This window comes from Trachemys scripta, chromosome 1 (assembly GCF_013100865.1).
Source record: "Trachemys scripta elegans isolate TJP31775 chromosome 1, CAS_Tse_1.0, whole genome shotgun sequence".
Classification (NCBI taxonomy): Eukaryota; Metazoa; Chordata; order Testudines; family Emydidae; genus Trachemys; species Trachemys scripta.
In genome coordinates this window covers 93303750-93324280 of record NC_048298.1, presented here as the reverse complement: position 1 = coordinate 93324280, position 20531 = coordinate 93303750, and the positions used below count along the sequence as shown (strand labels likewise).

Genomic DNA, 20531 nt, shown 5'->3' with positions numbered 1-20531 from the left:
ATGCAGCCGTATCTGTGGCTAAGCAGAAGTGTATCTACACAGAGAAAGGGAGCTCTTGTTAGGAGATGAACATTGGCACCAGCCTAGGATTTGGGAGACCTGGTTTCAGTTCCCTGTCACAAACTTCCTATGTGGCCTTAGGCAAGTCACTCAGTCTCTCTGTGCCTCAGTTTCCCATCGTAAAATGGGGGTAATAGCAGTATCCTACTTCACAGTGGAGTTGTGAGTGTAACTCAACTCTGAGGTGTGGGTATGGGTCCTGGGTTCATCTACAAAGGCACCTGGTGCCTCCGCCCAAGGAAACCCCTCCTAGTGCAGAGAACATAAGAACATAACGTAAGAACGACAATACTGGGTCAAACCAAAGGTCCGTCTATCCCAGTATCCTGTATTCCGACAGTGGCCAATGCCAGGTGCCCCAGAGGGAATGAACAGAACAGGTAATCATCAAGTGATCCATCCCCTGCTGCCCATTCCCAGCTTCTGACAAACAGAGGCTAGGGACTCCATCCTAGCTAATTGCCATTGATGGACCTATCCTCCATGAATTTATCTAGTTCTTTTTTGAACTCTGTTATAGTCTTGGCCTTCACAACATCCTCTGGCAAGGAGTTCCACAGGTTAACTGTGTGTGGTGTGGAAAAAATACTTCCTTTTGTTTGTTTTAAACCTGCTGCCTATTAATTTCATCTGGCGACTCCTAGTTATTGTGTTATTGGAAGGAGTAAATAACTAGGGTTACCATATTTAAAAAATAAAAAAAGAGGACACTCCACGGGGCCCTGGCCCCGCTCCTTTCCCAACCCCGGCCCCACCCATCTCCGCCCATTCCCCACCCCTTCCCCAAAGTCCCCGCCCTAACTCTGCCCCCTCCCCTGAGTGCCCCGCATTCCCTCTCCTCCCTCCCAGCCACGCAAAAAGGGCTGCCTGAGCACTACCGGCTTCATGGTTTGCCGGGCAGCCCCCAGACCCTGCACCCCCGGCCGGCACTTCCCCAGCGCAGCTGGAGCCCGGGAGGGGAAGCGCCCAGCCAGGGGCGCAAGGTCTGGAGGCTGCCCGGCAAACCACGAAGTCGGTAGCGCTTGGGCTTCGGGCAGCCCCCATGCCTCGGACCCTGCGCCCCTCGGGCACTTCCCCTCCCGGGCTCCAGCTGCTGTGCTCTCTGAACTCCTGGGCTCTGTAAGCACCGAGCTGCCCGAGCGCTACCAGCTTCAGGCAACCCCCATGCCTCTGGACCCTGCGTCCCCGGAGCCCGGGAGAGGAAGTGCCCGGCTGGCAGCTCAGGGTCCAGAGGCATGGGGGCTGCCCGAAGCCAGTAGCGCTTGGGCAGTTCAGCTTTAAACAGAGCAGAAGAGTCAAGGTAGGGAGCACAGCAGCTGCAGGAGGGGAAGTGCCCGGCCGGCGGTATTTTTCCCGGACATGTTTGGCTTTTTGGCAATTCCCCCCGGACAGGGGTTTGATTACCAAAAAGCCAGACATGTCCGGGAAAAACCGGACCTAAGGTTACCCTAAAATAACACTTCCTTATTTACTTTCTCCACACCAGTCATGATTTTATAGACCTCTATCATATCCCCCCTTAGTCGTCTCTTTTCCCAGCTGAAATGTCCCATACCCCTAATCATTTTTGTTGCCCTTTTCTGAACCTTTTCCAATTCCAATATAACACAGAGGGCCTGTTCCTTGGGAAAATATTTACCACCCAAACTTATACAGAGGAGTATTAGTCAGAATACATAAAAATAAAATAGTTGTATCAGTTCTCAGAGTAATAAAACAATAACCAACAAAACAACAAAAGACAAAATTAGTCATATATAAACTCTACCGCCCACCCAACATTTACAGCCAGTGCAAACCACCCTGCTTCCTCCCCCAACAGCTAGCATCTGCCTAGGCAAACAGTGAGTTCAGGCTCAGTCTTTGATGGATGGCGCAGCACTGAAATCAGTGGCTTGCTTAAAACACAATATCAGAATAAACAAACAACGGTGTTTTTACAAACTACTATATTTGCACCAAGGAGATTGTCGTTGTGCCTCTCTGATCTGGATTTAAGTGTGCAGTTAGGCTGGCTTTCAATAGCCTGACTGCAAATTGAAGTTTTCTGAGTTTCTGATTTCTGCTGAGGTGACATTGTCCATTGTCATATTAATTCCAAAAGGTCTTAAAATCTTCCCATGGGCAGGAATGGGGAGGGTAGAAGGGACCTTCCTGGCTGTGATGCTATTCTCCCCGCTACACTCCAAACACAACCAAAAAGCCAGAAGTATAATCAAACCCTTTGTCTTTGAGTTTTGACTTTTGATTGGTTCTGGTAGTACCATCCAGCTTGTTGGATCTCTGCCCTGGACTCTAGGCAGTCTGGGAAATAAGATCCTCAGCCTCTGTTGTCACTGCTGCTGCTGTAGTGTAGGGGCAAGTCCCCTAGACGCTCAGTGTAATATGTTAGGAACAATTAGTTCCAGAGGGGGTTACACGCTCCCTCACCTGGGAAAACTTGATGTTCCCATCAAGAATTTCAATAGACATTTAAAATGATACATAAATTAAATTTCATTAATGTACACAAATACGCTGTCCTACTAAAACCTGCGCACAACATTAATGGTGTAAGGCAGTTGCAGTTTGTCCCGCCATCTGTCTAGGAGGGAGGCCATGCCCCCTCGCTACAAGGCCTCTGGGAGAGTGCAGTTCCGAGGGGGAATTAGCACTGGGGTCTCTGCCACTCGACGGGGTAGAGCAGTAATGTCTATGAGCCCCAGCCCTCAGGCAAGGTGGGGCAGCACACAGTTGGGGGTCCTGGCTCTGGAAGACCGCCAACACACACAGGTCTCTTGGCCTAGAGTGAGGCGCCTGCTACCCCAGGAGTTGGGTGGCAGGGGGACATGGGCCTGCTTGACAACACTGGGTCGCAGCCCAGGGCCCTAGCAACGGTGAAATGCTTCACCACTGGGTTAGCGGGGAAATCCGGCCACAAAACATTGGTCAGATGTCAGTCAGCAACACAGCCGAACTATATTCAGCTCCCCTGGGCTACTTCCTATGCTCCTGTTCGGGCCGTCGTTCACTTCACTGGGATAAACAGCTAATAGCAACTCCTCGGTGTCTCCAGCGACCGGCAGTTCTGGTAGTCACTCTGGGTCTCAGGTGATGTAATGGCCGCTGTCAGGTCCGAGCTCCAGCCTCTCCAACTGAGCTGAAGGGCCTGCCTTTTATATTTTCACTTCCTTTCCCATCCCTCTGTTTCTGGCAAGGTGGGCGTGTGTGTCCTGGCTCTGCCCACCACAGGGCGGTCACCATTGTCTCTCCAACTACACAGCTCCTCCCCCCACTCACTACACAGTGGGTTTTAATATTGGACAGCATGCTCCTGACACCCACTTATACAGCACAGGGAGAGGAGGCGACACCAGGGGAGTCAGAGATTAACTTTATGACAGGTTTCACTTCTTGACCAGACTGTCCGGGTACAGCTGTATCCTTGGCAGCAGTAGGGCATTCACTTCCCACCAAAGGCTCCACACTTGGGTCTGCAACTTCTCCCTCAGTAGGATATTTCTCCATAACCATGACCATATCTTCTTGATTTTGTGGTGAAATGAAATGTTCAGCTAAAGGGTTTAACTTATGTAGAGCAGTAAGGTTTGGTTAAAACTAGGGTTTTTATTCCATTACGAGTCTTGTTCCTTCCAAACGTCATCAGATTGATGTGCTCATTTCCCCACATGGGAAACTAGACTCACTATCGTCATTAGAAGCAACAGGTTTCCCCTTAGCTGTCGCTGAATGAGCTATATCAGGAGATGGCACTGGAGACTGAGGTTCTCCTGCTGTCTTCCCGCTCCAAGTAACAGGAGATCTTTGGACAGGGGCTGGTAGTGCCGTGTTAGTACTGGAGTCTAGCTGTCCAATGGGCAACAGATGGTTTCCGTGGAGAATCTTGCTAGGTTCTCTCCCCTCCTCAGGCTGAACTTTGTAGACAAGAAGGCCTGGCGCCTTCTCTTCTGTGATGTAGGTTTAGCCTGGCAACAGTCAGCAATCTTGTGTCTTTCCTGGAGCCCAAGATTTTGTATCAGGATCTGCTCTCTGGTTTGAGGGCTTGATCCCTCACATAGTCATTGTATTTGGCTTTGTTGGGCTCTCCGCCTTTTATTTCTGCTTCTGTGGCTATTTTATAGACCCTTTTAAATGCTTTCTTAGTTGGATGACACGCTGGAGGTAGATTTCAGGGTAAGCTCCATCAGCAGACGCTCCAAAGGCTAAGTTCACTGGAGGTCTGCCTCTCTCCCAAACGTTAGGTGACATGGGGAATACCTAGTGGGATTTTACTTGTGTGATTGTAGGCAGGTACTAAGCAGCTGTCATGCTGACTCCATTTGGACTTTTGATTAGTGTTCAGGGTGCCTAACATGTTTAACAAGGTCCTATTAAATCTCTCTGGCTGCGGATCTTCTTGGGATGGTAAGGAGTGGTTTTGGATTTCCTCATTCCTGTCATTTGCAATAGATCTTTAATAAGCTGACTTCTGAAATCTTTTCCTGGATCTGAATGGATTCTACAGGGCAATCCATAGTGCACAAAGAACTTTTCCCACAGCACCTCTGCAACGGTGGCAGCTTTCTAGTCCCCGCATATTGGGTGAAATGGTCCTTTACCAGGAGTATGTTTTCAATGTTCTTAGTATTACTTTCCAAACTTAAAAAGTCCATGTGTACGAGATCAAAGGGTCCACAGCTAACTAAAGGGGAAGATATCTTTAGCAGTGTTTTTCTTTGTGAAGGTAACCCTTCTGCCAGGTGGAGCCAGCAGCAACTGGGGCCGGGTTCAATATCTAGGGGTTCCTTTCCATCAATGCAACACAAAACTGGCTCAAGCCCCCACCCAGTAACCTGGGAAAATGACACACCATCCCTGGGTGCCTCAGAGGCAATACTTCCCCATTCACAAGCACAGAGTCTGAGTGTAGAAAAGAAACTTTTAATAAAAGGAGGGAAGTAACTGGGCGTTAATTTGGAAAAACACTGCAAACAGGATTCATAAACATAAACCAAGTAAGTCGGGCAGTGTCCTTTTCCCCCTTAAGTCCAGCAACCCAAAAATCCCTTTCACGTGCCCAACCCTTCTCTGTACCCCATTCACAGTTGCTGTCCTTCGTCAGGGCAGACCCACAATTCAGAGGTGCATCTGCAGATTTCACCTCCCCACCCAGTGGGGGGGAGGGGTAAAGAGGCACCTTACTGCGCAAGCACTCGCTCGCCACATCTCTGCAAGGCTGTGCTGTGGCGCTATCCACCAGCTGCCCTGCTGGCTGCTCACTGAGCCTCTCCACCTCACCAGCCACTCGTTTGCTAGCTGTCAATCACCTTCTGCTGCCACCTGCCTCTCTGCTATGACCTCTACACATCAGTCTCTCAGTGATTTTTAGCTCTTAGCAGGTAGGGGAGAAACACAGTCCTACCACAACTGATTTCAGCTCTGATTGAGCATTTAAAATAACAAAGAAGCTCCCAATGAAGCCTATTTATCTCTTTCTTTGAACAGTGGGAAGGAACAGGTTTAACTAGTCCAGGGAAGACCCTTGGGGAGGGTTCTTAGCCTTCTGGCTAGCACACCTAGCCCCTTTCACAGGGATCTGGCATTCAAGCCCCTGGCTTAATGAGGTTCTTTAAATTGAGGGTGACCCCCTTATTTTGGGACAGGTTAAGCACAGTCCTGCTTTCCTGTAATTCCTACAATAATTACGACATTGGTAAGCGTATTTCACTGAATTCAGTACTAAAGTGATTTGTAACCAAACACCAGCCAAAGTTGATTCCTTTGACACCACTCCATCTGATGAATATCTAAGCAAGGCAGGTGCAAACTGTATTTACATAAACACACCCAAAGTCTCTCCCCCTCCCAGCTAGCTATCAGGGAAGCATTCAGTCAGATCCTGCTTACATGTACATCTAAAGCAAGCCTTGCAATGCTTTTCAACCTCATGAGCCATACATGGCCAATAGAACCTGGACTTTACTAGGTTAAGAGTTTTGTGTATTTGCAAGTGCTCGTTTTCATAATGGAGGAAATGTAGGACAATCCTCCAAAGTTTAAAAGGAAGCACTAGTTGTTTCTTCAGAGCCATTGAACCTTGGATTATGTGAAATAATAGGGCATTTATTAGAGCTTACTCCATTTCTTTAAAAAAAATAAGGGTGCATCTTGGTGAGAATACTGGACTGACAACTCTCACAATCCCTTCTGTAAAGTATGAATAAAGTTTCTTAAACTGAAGTCAGGTTTTTCTCCAGGCAGACTTGCATAGTTGCAGTAAAGAAGTCATATCCAGATGGGTGAAATGGGCGTAACCTATAGAGATAGCTTCTGGGGGGGCTCCCAGCTGGTTGACAGCCCTTTTCAGGTTGGTGGTTGTTTTGTCTGTATAGTTTAGCATATGGCATATAGCTTTTACACCAGGGTCAGGAATAGTCCTCCAGCAATCTGGTGTGTTCTGTTCTGGGTGAAGGTGCTAAGACAGAGCACCATCATTAGTGTCGTTCAAACCGAGCTGGTACTGAAGTCATAAATGGACATTGCTGAAAGCCATCGGTGTCCTGTAGCATTAAGCTTAGCTGATGTTAGCACATAGGATAACAGGTGTTGTGTGTACGTACCAGAAACTTGGCTGGGTAAAGATAGTCGTGAAACTTGTTCACTGCTGTCCATTTCAATGCCAGAAACTTCAATTTATGAGCAGAATATTCCCCCCCCCCTTTCAAACTTCTACTGGAAAAGGCAATGGGGTTTTAACTCTTTATTATTTCCTTGATAAAGAACTGCTTCCAAACCACTACAGCTAGTGTCTGCGTGCAAAGTTTAGGTGTTTTAGGGTGAGCATAGGCTAGTACCAGGGCCCGTGTCAGGCACTGGATGATCTGCTGTAACGTCTCCTCACATTTGGGGTCTCATTGGGCTCTGAAAGGCTGAGACTCCTTAAAATAGGGTTTTTCTTTAAATGTTTTCTTGCCAGTCCCCTCAGATCTGGTAGGGGCATATCCCTGTGTTAGTTCACGCAGAGGTCTCACAATTAATGAATAGCCCTCGACAAACCTGCGGCAGTATCCACATAATTCTAAAAAGAAGAGTAGGCTTCGTAAATTGCATGGCTGAGACCAAGCAGTCAAAGCACTTATTTTGTCAGGCCTGGGAGATATTCCCAGTTCAGACATGATGTGTCCCCCATATTTGATGGAGGTGTGGCAGAAAACACATTTGTGCAGTGATAATTTCAGGTCACATTCCTGCAGACAATCCAGGACCTTTAGCAAATGTGTTTCATGGGGCTTCCCGGAGATGATGAGGTCATCTAAGTAGACTAGCAAAAGTCTTCCCTTGGTTAGGAACATGGAGAGTAGAAGGGTCCTCCCTGGCTGTGATGCTTCTCACCCTGACATACTCCAACCACCACCAAAACCCAAAAGTATAACCAAATCCTTTGTCTCTGAGTTTTGGGTTATGATTGGTTCTGGTAGTAGCTTCCAGATTGTTTTATCTCCACCCTGGAATCTATGCAATCTGGGAAAAGAGTCCTGAGCTTCTGAAGCCATTGCTGCTATAGTCCAGGGGTATCCCCCTCTAGAGGCTTTGTGTAATATGTTAGGAACAACCAATTCCAGAGAAGGTTACAGATACTACAGTAAAGAGGGCCAGATAAGTACCTTCAAGAGCTGTGCATGACATCTCTGAATAACTCATAGCTTTAGAGATTTGTCTTGGCTAGGAAAAGTGGCAGGAGCCTAAGCTACAACTTGACCAGCTAAAACTGAGGCTAAAGGTGTTACCCTCCAGCTAGCCTAGGGGAAAGGACAAGTTTTGGTTGGGTTTAGCTAGCACATTAGTCAAGACAAACTCCTATTTGTAACCCTTCTGTTCCCTTTCTCCCATTATCCCTTCTGTCCCCTAAATTACAGTTTTCTTCTTATCTTGTGCTTAGCTTACTACACCACATATCACGTGTCAGACATCATGAGACATCAAACCCAGGCACAAAATTGCTCTGGAGAGGTGTGGTGTAAAATGTGCATATAATTTTGTACTGAGTTTCTGTCAACCAGGTTGAACTGTATGGTTCACCATGATAACCTCATACTAAATTTTGGCCATCAATTTTCTGCCAGTAAACATCCACCCAATCAAAGACTGTTTCATTTCAGAGTTTCTATATGGAAGGAGACATTTAGGTTAAGGGGTGTGAGAGGTAGAGTATTAGGTGACAGCTGTCTGATTGATATCATTTATCATGTACTTTTGACCACCTCACCTGCACTCACCCACTAAGCCATCTTGCTGGGACGTCTAACAACACTCCAGGCCTCTGAGAAGCTCCAAACTACTCTACTTTTTTTTAAAACCAACCTGGCACCAAAGGTTTCCATTTCTCTCCCCCCCCCCCCCAGCCGTCCCCCTCCCCACCCCCGTTTCACCCAAATTATACAGATACTAGGCCAGGGACAGGTCAATATTCAGTCTTAGAACAATGAGAGATTTAAAGCTCTGATAACTCATGACCCACCAGGGCTAGAAATAAGAGTTATAGTGTAAGCAAGCCAGGAAAGCCTCCTTTTCAATAAGATAAAACACTTTTTTCTAGCCATGTAAATCACAAGATATCAGATTTTAAGTTAGTGACATTGTTATATATGTATAGGTGATACCTTTCCAAAATCTATCTGTTCTAATTTTCCTCTTCTTCTGAGGCTCATAAAGTTGGTCTCATGGCATGGAAGGGAGTCTGGCTTGACAAGTAAAGGAATATAGAACTATTAGCATTTTATATAACTCTAAACTTGTTTAAAAGAAAGTTTTCTTGAAAAATATGGGGCAATTACAGATACATGATAGTGTGATATGGTATAAAATGTCTTATTAGCACTCATCTGGGATAACCACATAGCTCATGGATAAAAAGGCTTCATTCTGCTCTGAATAAGGATCCCAAACTCAGCCTATTATTATTAATATTGTGGTAGCACCTAGGAACCCCAGTCAGAGACCAGGACCCCATTGTGCTGTATGAACACCGAACAAAAAGACACTCTCTGGCCCAATGAGCTTACAATCTAAGTAAAACCCTAAAAAAAACCAATACAACCTTTTCATCACGTCGATCTCTCTGTGCCTCAGGTCCCCATCTGTGAAATGGAGATAATACTTGACCATCTCACAAGCTAAAATCCATTAATGTTTGTGAGGACCATAAGCATCTAGATCGATCCATTAGGCTAATTAAAGAGACATAATCATTCCAAATAGCTTCCAGCCCTCAAGGAAAATATTCTATCTGATTAGATCATCTTTGTAAATCACATTGAAACACAGTATATAAGTGCTAATAATTATAATGCTGTGTAACAGAGTGTGCTAATGAATGTGAAAAATCCACCCCTGAGAGACGTAGCTGTACCAACCTAACCCCCGGTGTAGACTGTACTGGGTCAACAAAAGAATTCTCCCATTGACCTAGCTACTGCCTCTCCAGGAGGTGGAATACCTGCGCCAAAGGAAGAACCCCTCCTGTCGGCGTAGGTAGCGTCTACACTGAAGCGCTGCAGCTGCAGCGTTCTAAGTGTAGACAAGCCCTGAGACAGGATACATGACTCGATGGGTCATTGGCTAGCTGGGACCAAACAGATGCTCTGAGGTTCAAAGCAGAATACTGCCAATCTAACAAGTGACACCCCCCCAGCCCTTCCCTTCCCTTCTCCCCTTTAAAGTCCTCAGGAGTCCCTCTATTTCCCTCTTCCTTATGCCTCCAAGTCATCATGAGTGCTCTTCTGACTGGGACTCTTAATCAGAGTATACCCTGTATGTCAACCAAGTGGGGAGGAGGGAGGTGCAAGTGAGCGACACAGAGAGATAATGCCATCACCTATATGACAGGTGCCTGCTGCATGCTTATACATACATCCTGCAAGTCCCGGCAGCTCAGTCCAAACTTTAATCTATTGGGCAGGACCTGCTGCCACCTAGTGGCTCTGGGTGAGTAATGCAATAAGTGCAGACTCATTAATAGCGAGATCACAGTAGGTTAATCCCAATGGCAGGAGCCAGGGATTTTAAAGAATTCTGCCTGTGGCAGAGGGAAAGGAGAGTAGAAATTATGGTCCATTGCTAACTAAAGCATGACTAATGTATGTATACAGAAGGCTGCTTCTCCAATTCAGTATTAGCTATCGTGCTCTGACAAGGACAAATTACAAGATCGTCACGAGAGCAAAAGGAGCTGTCAGATAGTAGCTTCCATTTTGGATTGCCACTTCTGCAACTTTCCAGTGTGTAGCTGGGCATTTTATAAAAGGGAGAGGCAGGAACTCAAAAATGGCAATGCCAAGAAACATGTCTGGGACACTGCAAGATAAGAGCCCTGCAGCGGGACTGGGATCTTGCGGGTCCCACAGCCATAAAATGTGCTTTGTTGTGGGCAGGATTGGGTGGACCAAGAAAAAAAATAGACAATGGCAATTTGCAGGAAAACACAAAATCTCTCGTCAGTTTGTCATAAATAGAATTTCAGCAATGTAAAGCAAGTTTTTCTTTTTTTAAATAAAGGTTTTAATACTTAAATTTAAATGAGAGATCCAAAGAGATTTGCTGTCTTTTCTAACAGGAGATAAAATGTTTCTATATGGTTTAAGCAAGATTTGTTTTATAATTTCAGTGGCAAAAATTGTGCCTGAATTATGTTTATGTATATAATATGTTAACTGACTGAGTTTTGTTTTGTTTTTCTTTTTTAGTAGTATGGGGAAAATCTGTCTCTCTTGGGGGATTTGCAAGATCGAAGGTTTTTGCAGGTGGGAGCAGGATAAAAATGCAAGAAACAATGTGGGAGCAGGTGGGAGTGGCAGCAGGATTTAAAAAATAATCCCACACAGGGCTCTACTGCAAGGTACAGGATGCAGCGTTCCTGGATACAGGGCCGCCCAGAAGATTCAGGGGGCCTGGAGTCTTCTTGTCGCCGAACACCCGGCGCTTCAGCGGCAGGTCCTGGGGCAGAAGGACCCCGCACCGCGGGTCTTCAGGGCACTTTGGCAGCGGGTCCCGGAGTGGAAGGACCCCCCCACCGCCGAATTGCTGCCAAAGACCCGGAGCGGAAGAAGCTCCGGGGTCCCGGGCCCCACGAGAGTTTTCCAGGGCCCCTGGACTGAGTGAAGGACCCCGTTCCAGGGACCCCAAAAAATTCTTGTGGGGGCCCCTGTGGGGCCTGGGGCAAATTGCCCCACTTGCCCCCCCCTCTGGGCAGCCCTGCCTGGATCTACCCCCATTAATGGGGACTGACATCTTTAAGGAAATTACAGAGCAACTAGAGAAACTCAAATGCAATTCATTGTCAGTACTGCACCATCTGAGTATTCAGCATCTGAAGGTTCTGTTGGCAATAAATAGGGAATATGACCATGTAATATTTTTCATCTTTCTGGCGCCTTCTCTGTGAGGATGTCATAGCACTTTACAAGCGTTAAGGAATTAAACTTCACTTATGAAAGGCAATTACTGCATTATCATCTCCATTTTACAGATGGAAACTGAGCCACACAGAGAGGTTATGTGACTTGCTCAAGGCCATGCATAAGGTCATTTGCAGAGCCAGGAAGAGAACCCAGTTCTCCCAGTCCACTGCTCTAACTACAAGATCCTTCTCAAGATTTAGTCGGGGATTCGTTCTGCTTTGAGCAGGGGGTTGGACTAGATGACCTCCTGAGGTCCCTTCCAACCCTGATGTTCTATGATTCTATGAAAGGCATAGATTTAGCTCTAGAAACTACAGCTGTTCCTTAGTTACTAAGCTGGGGCCCATCTGCAAAAAAGGAGCCATGAGATCCCCTGAGAATTATGGACCAGTGAGCCATACCATTGTATTTGGGCAGGGGCCGGCAGCAACTAATTCCAAGTGATTTGCACCCAATCCAAACTGTTCTTGTGATGACACTACTGTGAAGAGAGACTCATCTGTAATCCATAAAGTGAATGGAAATAAAGACATCTCGGGGTCTGATGACATCAAAAGCTTCACTCTTCTGAGGTCACTATAGTTCCTGGCACCTCACTCTTGCCTCTCGATTAATACCCTGAATCCACAATGCTCAGCCTTTTGAGTCTTTTCCCTACAGCCAGGCTTCCTGAGTGCATGCAGTAAAGGCCACCCTCAGGACAGAGTTGCTAGTAGAGCTGGCTGAAATTTTTCATTTGAAGATTTTTCTCTTCATAGAAACAAACATTTCCATGGAAAATGTTCATTTTCCTCAAATTGTTTTGAATTTTCATTAAAAAAAATGAAAACCAGAAAATTCATTTCATTTTGTTGTGTCTTCGTTTGCAGATGCCAAAAAGGGAAATATTTTTCATGTTCAACTTTTTGGCAAAACCCCAAAATGTTTGGGCAAAAACAAAAACATCATTTACATTGACATTTTTCATTAAAATAAAATGATTCTGCGACCAGCTTCAGGCCATCCCAGCTATTACACCTTTGTATCATGGATAGCATTGCGGGGTCACATTACAAGCCTGTCAACAGCAGAGTATCAAGGTGGCTCAGGTAATCTCTTCTTTGGGACCAATGTCTGTTGGTGAGAGAGAGAAGCATTCGAGCCACACAGAGCTCTTCGTCAGGGCTGGGAAAGGTACTAAGGCCTGGTCTACACTACAGTTAGGTTGGCGCAAGGCAGCGTACGTTGACCTAACTATGGAGGTGTCTGTAATGTTGCACGCCATATGCTTTTATGAAAATATGCTAATGAGTGTGAAATATAATGTAACTGGAATATGCTTCATGCAAAAGGTCTCTTGTAAGGTATCATTACAAAGCTTATAATCTACTGAGTGTGGTCATCCTATTTGTATGAATGTATCATTCTTGTATGTGAAACTAGAAATATGAAATATAACTCTGAGGTCCTATTGTAATTATGTGGGCCATTAATGGTGGTTTAGAATCTTGATGGCTCCCATTAACTAGGACAATTGACCATAGATGGCTTTGTTTACCTGCAAGCCTTTCTACGTAATAAAGGTAATGAAGAATGAGGTCTTACAGTGACATGTGACCATGTCACCTAATACTGAAATCCATCGTAAACCTGGTGCTTTTCCATTTAGAAGGAGGGGTGGGGATCTGGAGAGACAAAAGATTCCTACCTGGGGCCAAAGTTATAAAAGGGCGTGGAACAGAACAAAGGAGGTTCCAGTCATGAGAAATCCCCTAATTACCACCTGAGCTGGAGCTAACAAGAACTGTACCGGGGAAAGGATTGGGCCCAGACTAGAAAGGAGTCTAGTCTGTGAAAGAAGCTTATTGGAACATCTCTGAGGGTGAGATTTCATCTGTAATCAGTTTCTTAATGCATTAGGCTTAGACTTGCATATTTTGTTTTATTTTGCTTGGTAACTTACTTTTTTCTGTCTGTTATTACTTGGAACCACTTAAATCCTACTTTTTACACTTAATAAAATCAGTTTTTGCTTATTAATTAACCCAGAGTAAGTAATTAATACTGGGGGAGCAAACAGCTGTGCTTCTCTCTCTATCAGGGTTATAGAGGGCGGACAATTTATGAGTTTACCCTGTATAAGCTTTATACAGAGTAAAGTGGATTTATTTGGGGTTTGGATCCCATTGGGAGCTGAGTGTCTGGGTGCTAGAGATAAGAGCACTTGTTAAGCTGTTTTTAGTTAAGCCTGCACTTTTGGGGGTGTGGGTCGGACCCTGGGTCTGTGTTGCAGCAGATTAGTGTATCTGGCTCAACAAGGCAGGGTTCTGAACTCCCAAGCTGGCAGGGAAAACAGGCTCAGAGGTAGTCTCAGCACATCAGGTGACAGTCCCAAGGGGGTCTCTGTGACCCAACCCTTCACAGTGTCTACACTAAAATTTTACTCCCACCGACGTAACTCACCCACTATGCCGACTTACTAACTCCACCCCCATGAGCAGCGGAGAGTTTAGGTCAATGTAGTTAGGTCGAAGCAGTGTCAGTGTAGACACTGTGTTACTTACATCAACTGTCAGTGGCCTCCAAGAGGTATCCCACAATGCCGCACCTTGACTGCTCTGGTCACCATTGTGAACTCCACTGCCCAGCAGCCAGGTACACAGAAAGCCATCCCTCCACTTTAAAGCCCCATGAATTTTTGAAGTTCCATTTCCTGTTTGCCTGGCTTGGAGAGCTCACCTAGCAACTCTAGAGCACGCCTAGCAACTGCCCGACTGACCATGCTGGCTACATGCTACAGACACCCTCCTGCTTGGAGTACACCGGGAACGGGGGGGTCGGATCTTTTGGGTCTGGCAGGAGAAGAGGCTGTGCAGGCACAGCTCTGATCCAGCCATAGAAATTTCAACATCTACGAGCAGATCGCTTGAGGCATGGAGGAGAAGGGCTACAATAGGGACCAGCAGCAGTGATGCACGAAAGCCAAGGAGCTGCGGCAGGCGAACCAGAAGACAAGGGAGGCTAACAATCACTCTGGTGTGGACAATGCTTAATTTGTGCAAGGCTTGAGCCTCCAGCACCTCTGGGCTTGGCAGTTCATAGCCCCAGCACTTCTGGGCTTGCTGCATCAGTTATGAATGTAAAAAAATTGCTTGAGCCCCGGCACCTCTTTCATTACAAATTAAGCACTGGCTGTGGAACCATAAACCTGCCGCTTTTACAAAGAGCTGCACGCCATCCTGGGACGAGACCATCCATCCCTAAGAGCCCTGTGTACACTCTGCAGGACCCCAAGGCAGAGGCCCCCATCATGAACAGTGAGAAGGAACATGGAATACAGGAGAGAGATGACCAGCGGATCCAACAGCACGGCGACCCAGGACCTGTTTTGGACTCCAATGCAGTCCAACCAGTCCTAACAGTTGAGTACGGGCGAGCCTGATGCAGGGTAAGGAACCTCTGGTAAGTATGTGGTTTGCTTAGAAATTACAGAGACAGAATCCCCAAAGTAGCAGGACACATCTGTTGACTTACGCTTTTTTACTTATGCTAGAAGAAATAGTGAAACAACCAAGAGACGTAGAACTGCTATCCGCTTCTCATCTCCCTCTAGAGTTAGGCAGATGGGGCCCCATGGAACACTTTGTATATATGTGCACTGCGATGTCCCGTAAATCCTCCGTAGATATCTTGCTGAAACTTTCCTGCAGATAGTCTGCAATCCTCTGCTGAAGGTTTCTGGGGAGGACTGCCTTATTTCTTCCACTGCAGTAGGACAATTTCCCACACCACTTAGCCATTAGTTCAGCAGGCACCATTGCCTTGGTCTGCAGCCGGATATCTGCAGGAGTTGTCCCTGTTCACCCTCTGTTACCCTCAGGACTGAAATATCAGCTAAAATCCAGCTCCATCTATGGAAAACAGTGCCAGTATTCAGTTCAATTGCCCTATACACATATACTCATGCCTGTGAGCCACCTCCCCTCATTTCCCCAATTTGCCCCCCGTCCCAGGGCCATACTCACCATGGATGGCGCTGTGACTGTCACCATGCTGTATACACCCCAAGGAGAAGAAAAATGGAGTGCTTAAAACTTGTCTGGATCAAGGGGAGTGAGTTCAGTATCCTAAGGCCATGTCTACACTACCCACCAGATCAGCGGGTAGTAATCGATCTATTGGGGATTGATTTATCGTGTCTTGTCTAGACGCGATAAATCGATCCCCAAATCAACGCCCATACTCCACCTCAGTAGGAAGAGTAAGCGGAGTCGACAGGGGAGCCGTGGCGGTCGACTTGCTGCCGTGAGGACGGCCATGTAAGTCGAACTAAGATGCTTCGACTTCAGCTACGCGAATAGCGTAGCTGAAGTTGCGTATCTTAGATCGATCCCTCCCCCCAGGGTAGACCAGCCCAAAGTTTCAATTTATCTCATGAATACACTGACAACAGTACCTCTGTGTACTGTATCTTCAGCAGCTGCAAACGCGGCCTTCGGGGTCTCTCCATCCATACCAGCAGAATGGCTGAGCCAGATAAGGAGAAGGAGAAAGAGGAGTCAGGATGATATGTTCCAAAAAATCCTGCAAGCCTCCGCTGCTTCGGATAATGAGCATAGGGCTTGGAGAATCACCCTTGCAGACAATCTAGCCAGACAGGCAGTGCGGAGAAAGGTGCAGGAAAAGGAGAGGGACGTGCAGCAGGAAATGCTAGTGCTTCTCAGGCAGCAAACAGACATGCTGCAGACTCTGATAGACCTGTAGGTTCAACAATCCATGCTTGCCTTCCTCTGCAATCCATAGAGAACTGCATATTGGGACCTCCCTACACCCCCCCCCCCAACATTCCACATGGCACCAGGGTCTGCTGCACTACCCCTCCCACTCCACCCCTTGGGGACGTTAAAGACCTTCACAGTCGCACATACACTGACCTGTGAAAGACATGATTTGTGTATGCGCACCTGAGATGGAAACGACTGTTCTTTCCCCTTCATACGTTCTTTTCCCTTAATGCATTACGCTTTATTAAGTTATAAATGTTTTTCTGTTTGCATTGTTATGGAATAAAAATCTATTTTGGGAAACATCATTCATTTTTATTAGATCACAACATATGCTGGGTGGTGCTGCCATCATTCACAGACAGTATCGGTGCACTGGCAGGGTTATATTACTACACACACAGCACTCACCAAAGAGTTCATAACAGAGCTGCAGAAGAGCAAGGCCAGCTAGAGCACACTATAGCAACTCACACTACACTGGCTCACTATTAAAATGGTCTTACAAAGCCTCCCTGAGCCTAATAGCTCTGTACTGAGTTCTTCTTAAAGACTTGGTGTCCAGCTGCTCAAAATCACCAGACAGCTGCTCCACCTCTGCCCTTCACCCCACTTTGCTTCACAGATATTATGCAGGACACAGCAGGCAGTTATAACCATTGGGATATTTTTTCATTGAGGTCCAATCTCATGAGTAGAGCGCGCCAGTGACCCTACCAATATCCAAAGGCACATTCAACAGTCATTCTGCACTTGCTGAAGCACTCCTTGGTGTTGTTGAGGTGCCCAGTGTACAGCTTCTTGAGCCATTAGAGCAAGGGGGTAGGGCTGGGTCGCCCAGGATAACTATTAGTATTTCAACATCCTCAACGATAATCCACCGGTCAGGGAAGAAAGTCCCTGCTTGCAGCTTTCTGAACATTCCTGTGTTCTTAAAGATCTGTGTGTCATGAACCTTCCCTGACCAGCCCACACTGATGTCAGTAAAGCATCCCTGGTGATCCACCAGAGCTTGCTTTACCATAGAAAACTAGTTCTTTCTGTTAATGTACTCTGTTGCAAGGCGGTCTGGTGATAAAACAGGGATATGCGTGCCATCTATTGCCCACTGCCGTTTGGGAAGATTCACAGCCCTTCATAGCAGGAGGCGATTAATGGCCCTGCACAATTGCATCACAACAGCCCCCGTGGTGGAATTCCCAACTCCAAATTGCTTCCCAACTGTTCAGTAGCAATCTGGCGTTGCAAATTTCCTCTGTGCAATTGCTACTCCCTTCTCCACTGTCCATGCAGATCTCATTTTCGTGTCTCTGAGTTGGAGGCTGGGGCAAGCTCTGCACACAGATCCAGGAATGTGGTCTTGCACATCCAAAAGTTCTGCAGCCTCTGCTGGTCATCCCAAACCTGCATGACAATGCGATTCCAACAGTCAGTGCTTTTTTCTCAGGCCCAGAACCAGCACTCCACTGTCTGAAGCTGCTCTGTGAATGCTGCCAACAATCTTGAATTGTTTCTACGTCCCACAGCAATCTAGCATCCAAGGAATCATCGTGTTCCCCGTGGCGCCTCTTGCAGTTCTGCAATTACTGCAGGGCCAGATGGCCTGTGCTCACATTGCTCATCGCCATAGTGCAGTGCTGTGTAGGCTCCATGCTTCCGTTGGAGATGGTGGACAGTGAAGAGGGAAGCGCGGGTTTATGGGATGCAGGTGCAATTATGGGATGGAGCATACTGCATTCTGGGAAGTTGAATCCATGCTCCCAGTCACCCCTGCGCAACTTGTTTCGTCCCAATGAAGCATTGTGAAAACTTACCACAGCACCCTACACTGGATGGAGGCGAGGTGCACAGTGGGATAGCTACCACAGCACACTGCACTCTGCATCAACACAAGTGCTTCTGGTGAGGACACGCACCACCATTACACGGAGCGCAGTGCGGACGCGCACAAACAATGTAATTGCTGCAGCTGTATGCCAACATAACTTAGGTCAACATAATTCTGTAGTGTAGACTGAGTGTGTCCCAGCTAAATACAAGATCAAACAGATAGTTTAGCATAAGCAGTTAGCACATATTCTAAGGGACCAATCAAGGTGAAGTGGCTCGTTAACACCCCTGCAGTCATAGGACAAAAAGGAAGTTAGTGGGTTACAGATTGTTGTAATAAGCCATAAATCCAGTGTCCTTATTAAGACCATGACTCTAGACGACTAAACTATCTATTCAATCTTCTATTTAGCTGTGACACTCAGAGTACCTTTCCCAGACCTGAAGAAGAGCTCTGTGTCGCTCAAAAGCTTGTCTCTCTCACCAGCAGAAGTTGGTCCAAGCAAGGGGTGAAAGTAACTTAAAGGACTTACCGGTACGTCAGAGTCCTGAGTGGGGTGTGGCCTCGACTGGAAGAGGCGTGGCTTCAATGGGAAGAGGCGGGGTCTTTCAAGATTTAAAGGACCTGGGGCTGTGGCTGGGAGCCCCTGGGCCTTTAAATCACCCCAGAACTACCAGCTGCAGAGGCGGCTGGGAGCCCCAGGGCGAATTAAAGAGCCTGGGGCTCTGGCCGCTGTGGAGCTCCGGGCCCTTTAAAACACCGTGGGAGCCCTGCCACCGCTACCCCGGGGCGGCAGGGCTCGGGCTAGGGATGGGGTAATGGCGTCAGGGCTCCTGAGGCGATTTAAAGGGCCCAGGGCTCCAGCCGCTGCAGCAGCCGGGCTCAGGCGGGTATTTAAAGGGCCCTAGGCTCCCCGCAGCGGCTGGAGCCCTGGGCCCTTTAAATCACTGCCGGAGAAGCTGGTCCAGTCCGGCACGGCATACCGGCTCTTGCCAGTACGCCCGACTGGACCAGCTTACTTCCACCTCTGGTCCAAGCTATTACCTCACCCACCTAGTCTCTCTAATAGCCTGGGACTGACAGGGCTACAACAACGCTGCCTACAACAGGAGAGTGTAGCCAGCAGACAAGCTGCCTCTTTGAAAAAAACATGCCCTTTGTTTCACTCCTCCCACTTTCCTTCATAACAGATAATACTGGGTTACTCCACCCTTGGTAAATACACACCAAGGGCCTTGGCGAGTATATTTGGCTTCTCTATGACATATTTTAATGCACTTCTGAGAAATTCCTCTCCACTTCCTTACAGGAAACTGTACTTCAGTCTAGACAGACACAGTCCTGTGATTTCTCAGGCAGACTAGCCAGGGGCAGCCAGAGAGGTAAGGGTCATAGCATTTCATCAGGGCTTTCGATCTTGCAGACCTTATATTGAGGAAGGGGATATTGTTTTGCCTCCTGCTGGCCTGTGGGCCAACCTGAAATTCCCTATAAAACGTAAACTAGTTACTATTGAAACGTAAGGTGGTCTGTTAGGGATTATGCAGGTTCCTTCCTTTTAAACGCTATTTTTACTACCTCATCTCTTGACATGGACAGATTCCAGCAGCAGGAGGTGGGGTTGGGCTGCCTGCTGAAAGGGGAGGGGGCTATAGCTGGAAGAGGGGTGGGAGGGGAGAGGTAAGCATCTGTGGGGTATGTTGGGTTATTCACTTGTGTAGAGACCAGTGCAGTGCAGTGCACTTTACTCATCAGTATGCTTGTGTGAACTGTTCTAAGGGCCATTAAAATCAAAGGGAACCTTTGCCATTGACTTCAGTGGTCACAGTTTCAGGCTTTCAAAGACAACTAGCTAGAAAATTATATAATCTGATTGCCTTCTTTTGGAGAGTGCACAAGTCAGTGTTGAGACATGGTGTGATGGGCACAAAGCTGCTGTGGAATAATCTAAGACCACCAGTATGTAATAATTCTACGTATGCTGTATTATTGAGGTTATTGGTTATTGAGGTAGACTGCGTAACTTACACTGGGGTAGTGGAATGTGTATTATAACCGTATAATGCTCGAATTCAATGAGGACTGTTGGAAAAACAAGCAGGAAAGAAACATAATGGTCCCACATAAGAACAGAGCTTATATCTTGTCTCTAACAAAGATGCAAGACTTACTCTGCCAGGCTAGGAGACTAGTGATCAAAAGGTCTATAAATAGGGGAGTGATCAAAACACTAAGCAGTCTTTAAAGGTGACTCTCTCTGAAGCAGGGGGAGAAATGGTTTGTGAGCTAAAGCAACAGATTATGCAGGCCAGACCCTAGAGGTTTCAGTGTGTTTACAGGAAGCTTAGACCTACCTACCAAGATCCTCATGTGGAAGAGTGTTGGATACCTGGTAAACTAGACATGCATTAGTCTGTTTATTGTTTTAAGATTTGTTTAATC

The 20531-nt window shown here is 46.9% G+C and overlaps 1 protein-coding gene across 2 annotated transcripts in view; it reads left to right on the top strand.

Moving 5' to 3' along the window:
- The window catches only part of LOC117881030 (apolipoprotein L6-like), a 36401-nt gene that overhangs the window by 3912 nt on the left and 11958 nt on the right, over positions 1–20531 (top strand). The window contains exon 1 of one of the 2 annotated variants that reach the window (XM_034777813.1): positions 19396–19471. The exons of the other annotated variant lie outside the window; for it this stretch is intronic. The gene's annotated coding sequence lies outside the window, so the exon portion shown is untranslated. Of the gene's footprint in view, positions 1–19395; positions 19472–20531 lie in introns of those variants that run through there. 2 annotated transcript variants of the gene reach the window in all.